We start from the raw sequence: 10,934 nt of genomic DNA on the forward strand, positions 1-10,934 counted from the left end.
AGCTTAGCTTATTCAGCAGACACGGCTTGAACACGCTTAGCTTATTCAGCAGACGTAACTTGAACACGCCAGCTTATTCAGCAAACGCAGCTTGAACACGCCAGCTTATTCAGCAAACGCAGCTTGAACACGCCAGCTTATTCAGCAGACGTCGCTTTGAACACGCCAGCTTATTCAGCAGACGTAACTTGAACACGCCAGCTTATTCAGCAAACGCTGCTTGAACACGCCAGCTTATTCAGCAGACGTGGCGTTGAACACGCCAGCTTATTCAGCAAACGCTGCTTGAACACGCCAGCTTACTCAGCAGACGTGGCTTTGAACACGCCAGCTTATTCAGCAGACATGGCTTTGAACACGCCAGCTTGTTCAGCAGACGTGGCTTTGAACACGCTAGCTTACTCAGCAGACGTGGCGTTGAACACGCCAGCTTACTCAGCAGACGTGGCGTTGAACACGCCAGCTTATTCAGCAAACGCTGCTTGAACACGCCAGCTTACTCAGCAGACGTGGCTTTGAACACGCCAGCTTATTCAGCAGACATGGCTTTGAACACGCCAGCTTGTTCAGCAGACGTGGCTTTGAACACGCCCTCGTGCAAAAAACCCGTTTACATCTCGCGAATCGCGTCCTATGACCCTAGGTCTGTCACGCGTCAAATTTTTGCCAGAGGCCAGACAAGGCGTTGGCGAACCGAGCGAGGTAACACCATCCTCCACGAACGACTACCGCTGCTCCTCCTCCTCCACCAAAGAGGTAAAGGGATAGGCAAAGGGAACGTTATAAAGTGACCCATCCCTCTAACTATCCCACAGCCTTAAATCACCCTCTGACCTTGAGCTACCATCCCTTCACTCCAAAACGCCCCGGACAAGCGAGCTTCTTCCGCCCACTCGAACATGCTCGCTCAATTCCTCCATGAACGCCACCTCAATAGTGTCGTCCTCCCCCACCCTTGAAACGCGCCCTTAACCTACCCACCTCCCTCCCCTCCACACACACACACAACGTCCTTCCCTCACATCCAAAGTCATCCTTCACCTCTCCTTATTTCCTAAGAGAAGCCTCCTCCAACGCTCCCTTTATCTATACTACCCCACCGTCTATCCTTCCACCTCTATCCTCCCCCACACCCACTTACAGCAGTCATTCACACCCAGAAGCACCAGGAACCCCTGTTATCCCCCCACCTCCGCTATACTCCCCTGACAGACGCTGTTTCCTGCACTTCACGCCAGAGAGAGAGGCTGTGGCAAATCTTGGGCCAGCAAGGACGTGCCCAACATCCTCTCCAGCATTTATTTAAAGCAGCCCCACACACACACATACACTGAGGTACATCAACCGACTGTTATACTTCTCTCTTGTGTCTCCCCTCATGATGATGATGATGATGTGATTATGACACGAAAGTGCACTTGGGAACTTGTCGTGTTTCACTGTCCCCAGTGGACTCATAGGAATATACTTGATCACGCACACACACACACACACACACACACACACACGAGTCCTGAAAAAGACATGCACTGGGGTTCATGCGTACACGTTCACCCACAGCACCTAAACTACACCCGGGTTCACGGAAAACGGGAGGGGTGAACTTCCACTTGTGGCGCGGTGCTCTGGGACCTCACAGCTGGGACGAGGAGAAACACCCACGAATCTCTACCAACACATTACGCATCACGCAAACACCCATGGCTGGAGTTATCCTCCCTTCCACTAGTCGGTACAAGATCGTACTCACATGGGTCATGAATTGGCGTATCGTTGACCAAACTATCCCCTTTTTGGCGTATCGTTGACCAAACCATCCCCTTTTTGGCGTATCGTTGACCAAACTATCCCCTTTTTGGCGTATCGTTGACCAAACCATCCCCTTTTTGGCGTATAGTTGACCAAACTATCCCCTTTTTGGCGTATCGTTGACCAAACTATCCCCTTTTTGGCGTATCGTTGACCAAACCATCCCCTTTTTGGCGTACCGTTGACCAAACTATCCCCTTTTGGGCGTATCGTAATTACATCTTGCACGGACCCCGGTGGAGAAATCTATTAATAAAACATCATCTATGTTGAATGACACCCCCAGGATACCCCGAACGCTGATGCCCAGTCGAACTTCATATGGCAAAACCCGATCGCGTCCTTATATATATATATATATATCGATAGCAAAGCAATCATCATCACTAATACAATAAACTGGTTCGATACAGTCATGGTCTACTGCTTGAAACCTACATTTTTACGTGAAATCCTTAGCTTTTTAAAGAGCACCGAGAAAAAAATCTATCTATACGCACATCCAACCTATACAAATATATATATATATATATATATATATATATATATATATATATATATATATATATATATTTTTTTTATACTTTGTCGCTGTCTCCCGCGTTTGCGAGGTAGCGCAAGGAAACAGACGAAAGAAATGGCCCAACCCCCCCCCCATACACATGTATATACATACGTCCACACACGCAAATATACATACCTACACAGCTTAATATATATATATATATATATATATATATATATATATATATATATATATATATATATACACACACACACACACACACGGACATACGAGCAAGCAAAACAACACAAGACACATACTACGAGAAAAAGTGTAAAGTAGGGCTTGCAGGATCATCCTCTCTCTCTCTCTCTCTCTCTCTCTCTCTCTCTCTCTCTCTCTCTCTCTCTTGCACTCTGCAATTCGACACCGCAACCTCATCGAACCGCCTTGGAAAACTCGTAGAGACCACAGCTGCACGAACCCAACCCCGAACCCAACCCAACCCCAGAACACAGAACGTGAACTTCCACCTTTCCCTAAGTAAAAAAACACTGTTTACACCCCTCTCTTTCCGTAGACAATCCCCCATCACGCCCGCCCCTTTTCCTGTTTACTAAAGGAATCCTTTATTTTATATTTATATGTCCCATCATCATGTTGCCACCAACACCTCTTGAGCACAAACGACGGTGAGGGGGGCGCCCCTCCCTGCGTGTGAATAACTCCTGAAATAAGGACACACAAGCCAATTAAGGGTCACCATGCCCACAAACACGCCTTTAAGGGCATGTACACACACACACACACACACACACACACACACACACACTTTCCCCACAAGTCTGCGCCCACGATCGAGACTTGAACAAGCTTAATTCTATTAACCCAACCCAAAACAACCACTTTAACTCTTCATCCGGCCGAACAATACATATTCACAGCCTAAAACCAACCACAGGCAAACGTCAAACATCTTCGACCACGAACAACCAAATTTCTCCTAACCACACACACACACACACACACAACCACAACTACTCACTCACGCGTAGCGCAGACAGACCCAGAACCACACATTGTCACCACTGGCAACTCAATGGCTTGCTAATTATTGTATTATCACTACCCACAATCCAAACTATGCAACTCTACTTTCCATTTTCTTTGTCTGTTTTTCTCCCAGTCCAATAACTTATCCTTTCTGGAGAACTTGCATGGTTTATTTCCTCCCGAGACGAAGTTCATGAAATCACGAATAAAACAGTATGCAAGAATTGACATAAAAAAATAATTCATACACAAATATCAAAACATAAGAGTGAATTACTTCATTTAGTACGAATCCACTTTAACTACACCCGTCCAACCACACACAAATCTATCCTAACCCACAACGTCAATATATATATATATATATATATATATATATATATATATATATATATATATATATATATATATATATATACATACATAATCCTAGCCAACACACGTTCATCCTTGACCACATTTGGTAATGTATATAATGTATATAATGTATAAAATACATCCTAGCCACATCTAGTGATGCATAACACGGTCCTAGTTACAACCTACACTCACCCTAACTCACCTACAAGATGGCTGAAGACATCCCGTGTGAATATTTGTAAGGTTAAACCATTTAAGCAAACTGTATTCCATTTTACGATTGGACCTGTACCATATAATGGTTTATATTTTTCATGTCAGTTGAGACGACACAGGCAACTGATTGCCCGCAGAATCCGGGCCATTTCATCAGCGCTAATACTAACCTAAGCCACGTATCCAATTTATCGACCATTCCCAAAAGGAGGATGAACAGTTAGGGTTAACTGTGAACCGACTGACGCATCCAGGATTCGAACGTATGCGCTCGACCTCTGAGGACCCGTGAATGCGTCACGATCTTGGTACGGTAACCACTACAACATCGAAGTCCATAAGATTACTGAAAAAAAGAAAAATGGAAGAAAAATGTAATTTTGAATCTTACAAATTCTAAGTCTAATGTGGCAGTCCATTCATGGGGCTACCTTCCGTTCTTTCAAGTCTCTTAACATGAAAAACATGACATTACGTAATCATCTCACAACGAAGTTCCACATTTAGTTTCACAACTCCATTTAAAGTTATATCAAATCAAGCCTAAAAGCATCTTCTTGAACCACCCTGTACCATACTATTCACCCACGTCAACGCACAGCCATCCAGAATGCACAGTAATTGCAAACTGCAATGAGTCACTGTCTCCTTTGAAGACTGCTTATGACTTGTGAAAGACACGAGAAACCGAGCATCGAGGTGGAATACGTATATAAAAAAAAACAAATAATAAGGCAAACAAATAAATAGACGTTTATAAAAGTGGCGACAAATGGCAACTGTGCATTTAAGGCGTAGTTTGCCTTTTCCCGCGCATTTTAACGACCTTGCTCTCTCAACTACGCCATGGCAGATCATGCCAATCCTCAGATGATTACTACAACAACGAACGAGTTTCCTTTGCATTACTTTAAGAACCACAGCCAAACCACCCCAACCCAACCCCCCACGTTAATACACCATCTAGCCAGCCCCTCACACCCACCCCACACCCGAATGAACCCATGGAGTCCCCAGATAGACATGCAAATTAGGGTTTGCACGTCTGATCTTACATCACAAGAGCAACAAAGAACATACTTGAACACCACGACCTTCCAACACCATGGCAACCGACGCCCCACCTTAACAGGCCACACAGACATGGCCGACAAACGGGGGGGCCTTAACGAAGGTTTTCCTCTCCTTTTAGCATGCCTGGGTAGGAGGAATTCTAAGTGACGGGCATTTGTGAAAAGTGGACAAGTTGTGGCCAAAAGGAAATCTCCCATTCAGGGAACAAGGCATCAAAAAAGGAAAACACTGGTTGGGGGGAGCGTTTGCCCACGTTCATCACACCATGATCTCTCTATCTACATTATAAATACAAAGACATAGCCTTTACGTACATAGGATTAGGTCCAAAAGTAAGTTCAGATGACAAAATCAATAAATAAATACAAAATCGAGACAATAGTTATCCCTGGCCAGCAAAACAATACTTCATGGAGAAACACAACTGTATTTTTCTCTTCTTTCTTCCATCTCTTTGAAACACCACGAACCAGAGTACTTCAGCACGACTTCATATTTTCACACAAAAAACCTACGAATGTCCACCACTGACATGTGACCACCAGTCAACCCACAATTCCGTCCATCTCAATGCAATAACACTTGTTCGATTCCTACCAATCAGAGAAAGACACGTGCAATCACTAAAACAGGCACGTGGCCAAACATAGTGAAACAATACTCAAGCAGGAGTGAAAAAAAGTGGCAAGAATTCACGCATCTGTGTTAAGTCATTCGTAGCCAAGGTGAGCAGGTTTCCTGTGGACCATGTGTTTAAATGTTCCATAGACCCTGCATGGGATCCCTGATTCCTAATCCATACTCAAAAAAATGCTGCCAACTTGTACACACTCATCAAAATCATTGTGAAGTATCATCATTCAAGCAATTTGATAAGTAACACCCTTATACAGCACATCTTAACATTATCATGTCCATAAAATACCAAATAATGGATGTATATATATATATATATATATATATATATATATATATATATATATATATATATATATATGCAATACGAAATTACTCCAATCATTCTTGGGTTTTTAACTGACTTCCTGCACAATTACATATGTAAACAATCATTACCTTCACAGATAAACATTTGCAAATATTTGATTTGTTTCCACTCCAACACCGGTGATAGTGGATGGTTCTGTCACTTATTACTCAAATATTCACAACTTACAGATATCTAAATACTAACAACTGACAGTCATTTAACTGCACACTCAGCTAAACCAATATTAACAAGAATTCGCTTAGAACCACAACTTGTACAGTTAAAATATAGTCCCTAGATGACGATAATATACAATGAGTAGAACAAAATCATTGAGCAAACATGGAAATAGTTTCTCAACTATTCCTACAACCTTCACTACCACAACACACTGAGTGAACACAAGTTTGAAGCAAGAAGCTAAGCTGCCACGGGACCTGGAGCACACGTAAAGTTTCAAACTGTTGCGTTGAATAACCAACCCTGTGACGCCGTCAAATAACACACCAAGTCATTATCCTCATTTAATACTAAGCGGGTGACTGAATGGCACAGACACATAAAGTGTTCAATCACACACACACACACATTTTTCGAACCTTGATAATCTGTACCATCAGCTTACTAAGAGCTTAATTTCCTCTCTTTCCTTTATCATAATTCTAAATCAACCTTCCAACAGCTTGAACATACATCTACAACAGCCGGTTTACGTCAACTAACCTTAAATTTAAGGTTTAGAAATGATAGTAAATGAAAATACGAGATTCGCAACCTAAACTACTTCTTTACGATACGTGTGGGTAGACACATCATATCTTTATATATATCAAACACACTGGGAAAATAAGCTTCCAAAAGCTTGTACACATTTTATAAGAATACTTCCTGGTTTATATATATATATATATATATATATATATATATATATATATATATATATATATATATATATATATATATAAAGGTCGCAATCAACTTTACATCAATGTAACATTTAGCACTCGCCCTTCCCAAAGTCAATTTCATCTGAAACCTCATCTGAAGGCATATATTCCCTCTACCAACCCAAAATTCAGTCAATAGGAATGGATTGGGGGAAATTTCCTCATATCTGAGAAACTTCTATGCAACAGGTTACACCCCACACACACACACACACTAGGAAATATTGGACCACCTGAGGCAGTTCCAACATGGACTTCTTCCACGTTGAACTTTTAAAAACTAGACTATGAATAACTACAGTGAATATTACAACTACAGTAAGAAACATCATGCTGATCCCGACCTCCAAACATCATAGTTTACTACGACAATAACCCTGAAAACTCAATTATTTACTGATACACTACCGCAATATTTACAAACTATAAATAGCTGTATTAGAAAGTATAAATAAACATATTAGAAATATATGGCTGCCCAAAGAACGGGTTGGCGGTGTGCTTTTTCGATAGATATGCCCGTCTACTTCCTAAATATGTCACTTATCATTCTTTAACAACATCTATATCTACTAAAACAACACAAAGGCTTCCCTTAAATCCCTTATAAACTGCCTAGCTTTAAGGGGTACCAGTCCTCACCCCTAAAAAAAAAAATGATTCGAATATAATTCCTTAAAAATTGAAACTTTAAATACAGAGCTGAAAATACAGTCTCGATAAATACAGTTTAAACTGGCAGGGTCTCCAGTTTAAATGATCATCTAACCGCCGTGCCACCCACTGCTTAAATCCGTAACATCAGAGCAAACCTCAAACTGCCGGCATTTAAATCCGTTACTTTAAAAACACATAAAAAAATAACGTCAGAGATGAGGCGTTATTTGTCACCTTAGGGTAACAGCCAATAAATATCCACGCCAGATTGACACATGCCTAATACGTTCAGGTCACGAAATGCATGTATATAATCATTAATATTATCTAACCACTGATTATATTAATCGGGCCCACTTATCTATCAATCGAGAAAATTATGTTTTGGAATAGCCAATCACTGACGGAGATAGATAGATAGCTAGGCACGAGGGCAGGAAACACTATACAACAACATAAACGACCAATTTAGCCGTCGGGATGGATGATACGAGGCTAATCAAAGCAGAGGTCCAACGGATTTGGATTATCCCAATCCCTACAACGGATTGGGATTATCCCAATCCCTACAACGGATTGGGATGATCCCAATCCTTACAACGGATTGGGATTGTCCCAATCCTTACAACGGATTTGGATTGTCCCAATCCTTACAACGGATCTGGATTGTCCCAATCCTTACAACGGGTTTGGATCCCAATCCTTACAACGGATTTGGATTGTCCCAATCCTTACAACGGATTGGGATGATCCCAATCCTTACAACGGGTTTGGATGATCCCAATCCTTACAACGGATTTGGATTATCCCAATCCTTACAACGGATCTGGATTGTCCCAATCCTTACAACGGGTTTGGATTATCCCAATCCTTACAACGGATCTGGATTGTCCCAATCCTTACAACGGATTGGGCGATTATCAGTGCGACATGACCCTCCCTTAGAGAGATAGCGAGAGAGATAACGCTATCACATGTGCAATCTAAGATATCTTACGGTATCATCTCGCGATTATTTACGTCCATCTTTAATTTAAAGGATACACTTAAAATAGCCGTGACCAGACCTTTAAATTAAATCCCTTAAACGTCTATATTTTAAGGAAGGAAGGAGAGGAAAATGGTGCTTCGCTGCCATAAATAATGGTCCTCCAGCACCATTAATTGTACATACGTCACACACACAATACAACCATAAATACAACAGCAATAAACGCCACATGTATATCACACCACCGTTTAAAATAAGGTAAACATAATTACTGCCCCACATATGGCTATCATACCACACAGGAACTAAATCAAAACCACTCCATACCAAAGACTTTAAAACATGAGTGTTGGCCATTTAATAATAATGATGCCAAGCGTATTTGGGCGTTTAAAAAAAATGGCCACGAATATTTGACATATCACTAACGTGTTCATGGGTGCAGTATGACCTGAAAGGGGTAGTGACACAGAGGAGGAATCACCAGTTAATTCACCAGGAGGAATCACCAGTTAATGTTCCTCATTCAACAACTTCCTCCCAAGGGATAAGGAGAAGAGTCGAATGGCCTTTAAAACTTCAACCCTTCAGAAAACCCCAAAACCTAGATTAACAAGCACTCAATCCTTCACCAATGACAAAATAAGGATATTCTAAATAAAGTCATGTCCTCCTAGAACACGATCACCGAAACCTACACCGATGTCGGGGGAAAAATATATATTTTTTTTAAACGACGTCTACCAACTCGAATTGCAGCATCTCTTCCACTACCCCCACAGGTTTCACTCTCCCCCAGCAGACGACGTGACTTTCACCCATGAAATCCCTACTTTGGCATTATCATTCCACCTCCTCACCAACTCCTACGTTTAGATAGACTCTTCATCGACTCACCATGACAGGCTGGGGGTGATGTTTAGTCAAATGATGATCAAATAAGTATGTTTTCCAGGGAGCGTCAGACACTACGTGCAAACCCACCCTTGAGACAAGGTACACTGGCCGCCGCCAGGTGGCAGGTGCGTCGCCCAGCTTCTGCCGCCATGTTTAAAATCTCAACCCGAGGGAACAGTTAGCCAAAATAATGTTATATTATCTCAAAAATACGAGACAACGCGTCTTTGAAGCAGTGTTTAGTATGATCTATATATAGAAGATATTCTAAACTAATTCATTCAATGTCATGATAAGGATTTAAGATTGATTTTTCAGAGGAAGTAACGTGAAGAGAAAGCCAAGCCATTGTCTAACAATATATTGTTTTATATTATCCAAGTCTTCTCTTCCTCTCTATGGTGGGAATATTATTTTTTTTTCCTCCTAAGCATAAATGTGTTATATTCTAAACGTCTTATGGAACAGCCTTTCAAACATGAATTCCTGATAATGCTACACTCTCAACACCATATATATATATATATATATATATATATATATATATATATATATATATATATATATATATATATATATATATATATAGTGGGAATATATTGTAACAACATAGAGGGGTGACCATATATATTTCAGAGGTCGCTTTATCTACATACATTTAGACAACCACTTAACACCAATTTCAACTACCAATTAGGGAATACTTTCGAGTTCTTTTAATTAGATAAAGATCATTAAATTGAGGTCATCTGACCTACTGGTCTTATGATAGATGTAACCCCAGGGTCAGGGTTCGTCGGGGGGGAGGGAGGGGGGGACCGTGACGTCACTCAGCTGTGGCGCGCAACACAATGTTTTTAAAAGTCGTTTTTATTATTTTCTAAACAAATACAACGGTTTCTGAGCATCAGGTTTTAGCATAGCCTCATACATATCCATGATAGACTTGCAAGAAATATGTCATATGTTATAACAAGGAAATTCTAACCTTATCATATAAGCCTTGTTAAATTCTCATCAGAAATCAATTGTTGTTTGCGTCACATACACACTTAATACCTTTCAAAATACGTAAACTTTAATTTCTAGATATAGAAGCTAGTCTTAATACTAGAAAGTAAGAATGGAATAGTAAAAAAAAATTAGTAATTCAAAATTTATATAGCATATACATTATTTACATAATGACAAGCCTTGATCGAATTTATCACCTCAAAAATATATATACATATTTTTGTGTATTGGATGACATTTCTCTGTACCTTAACAAAAATAGAAATAAAGTTATATATATCTATGTTGAAGGCTATGGGTCAAAGCCCCTTATATAATCACAGGTTAGAAAAATCGATAAGTATTATAGCCAGTTCCTTTCTATAATCATATGATACTTAGCGAACAAGTCTCTTTATCTTGCTATATATATATATAGCTAAT

At 40.6% G+C, this 10,934-nt stretch overlaps 1 protein-coding gene across 4 annotated transcripts in view; it reads right to left on the reverse strand.

Annotated features, from left to right (window-relative positions):
• LOC139757520 (uncharacterized) overlaps positions 1-9,607 on the reverse strand; it is a 135,979-nt gene extending 126,372 nt beyond the window's left edge. For 3 of the 4 annotated variants that reach the window (XM_071678038.1, XM_071678040.1, XM_071678036.1), the window contains exons 1-2: positions 9,498-9,607; positions 4,114-4,289 (exon numbers count right to left, since the gene is read on the reverse strand). The gene's annotated coding sequence lies outside the window, so the exon portion shown is untranslated. The remainder of the gene's footprint in view (positions 1-4,113; positions 4,290-9,497) is intronic. The other variant, XM_071678037.1, reaches the window with a different exon arrangement.
• Positions 9,608-10,934: the final 1,327 nt, after the last annotated feature.

Source organism: Panulirus ornatus, chromosome 27 (genome assembly GCF_036320965.1).
Source record: "Panulirus ornatus isolate Po-2019 chromosome 27, ASM3632096v1, whole genome shotgun sequence".
Taxonomy (NCBI): Eukaryota; Metazoa; Arthropoda; class Malacostraca; order Decapoda; family Palinuridae; genus Panulirus; species Panulirus ornatus.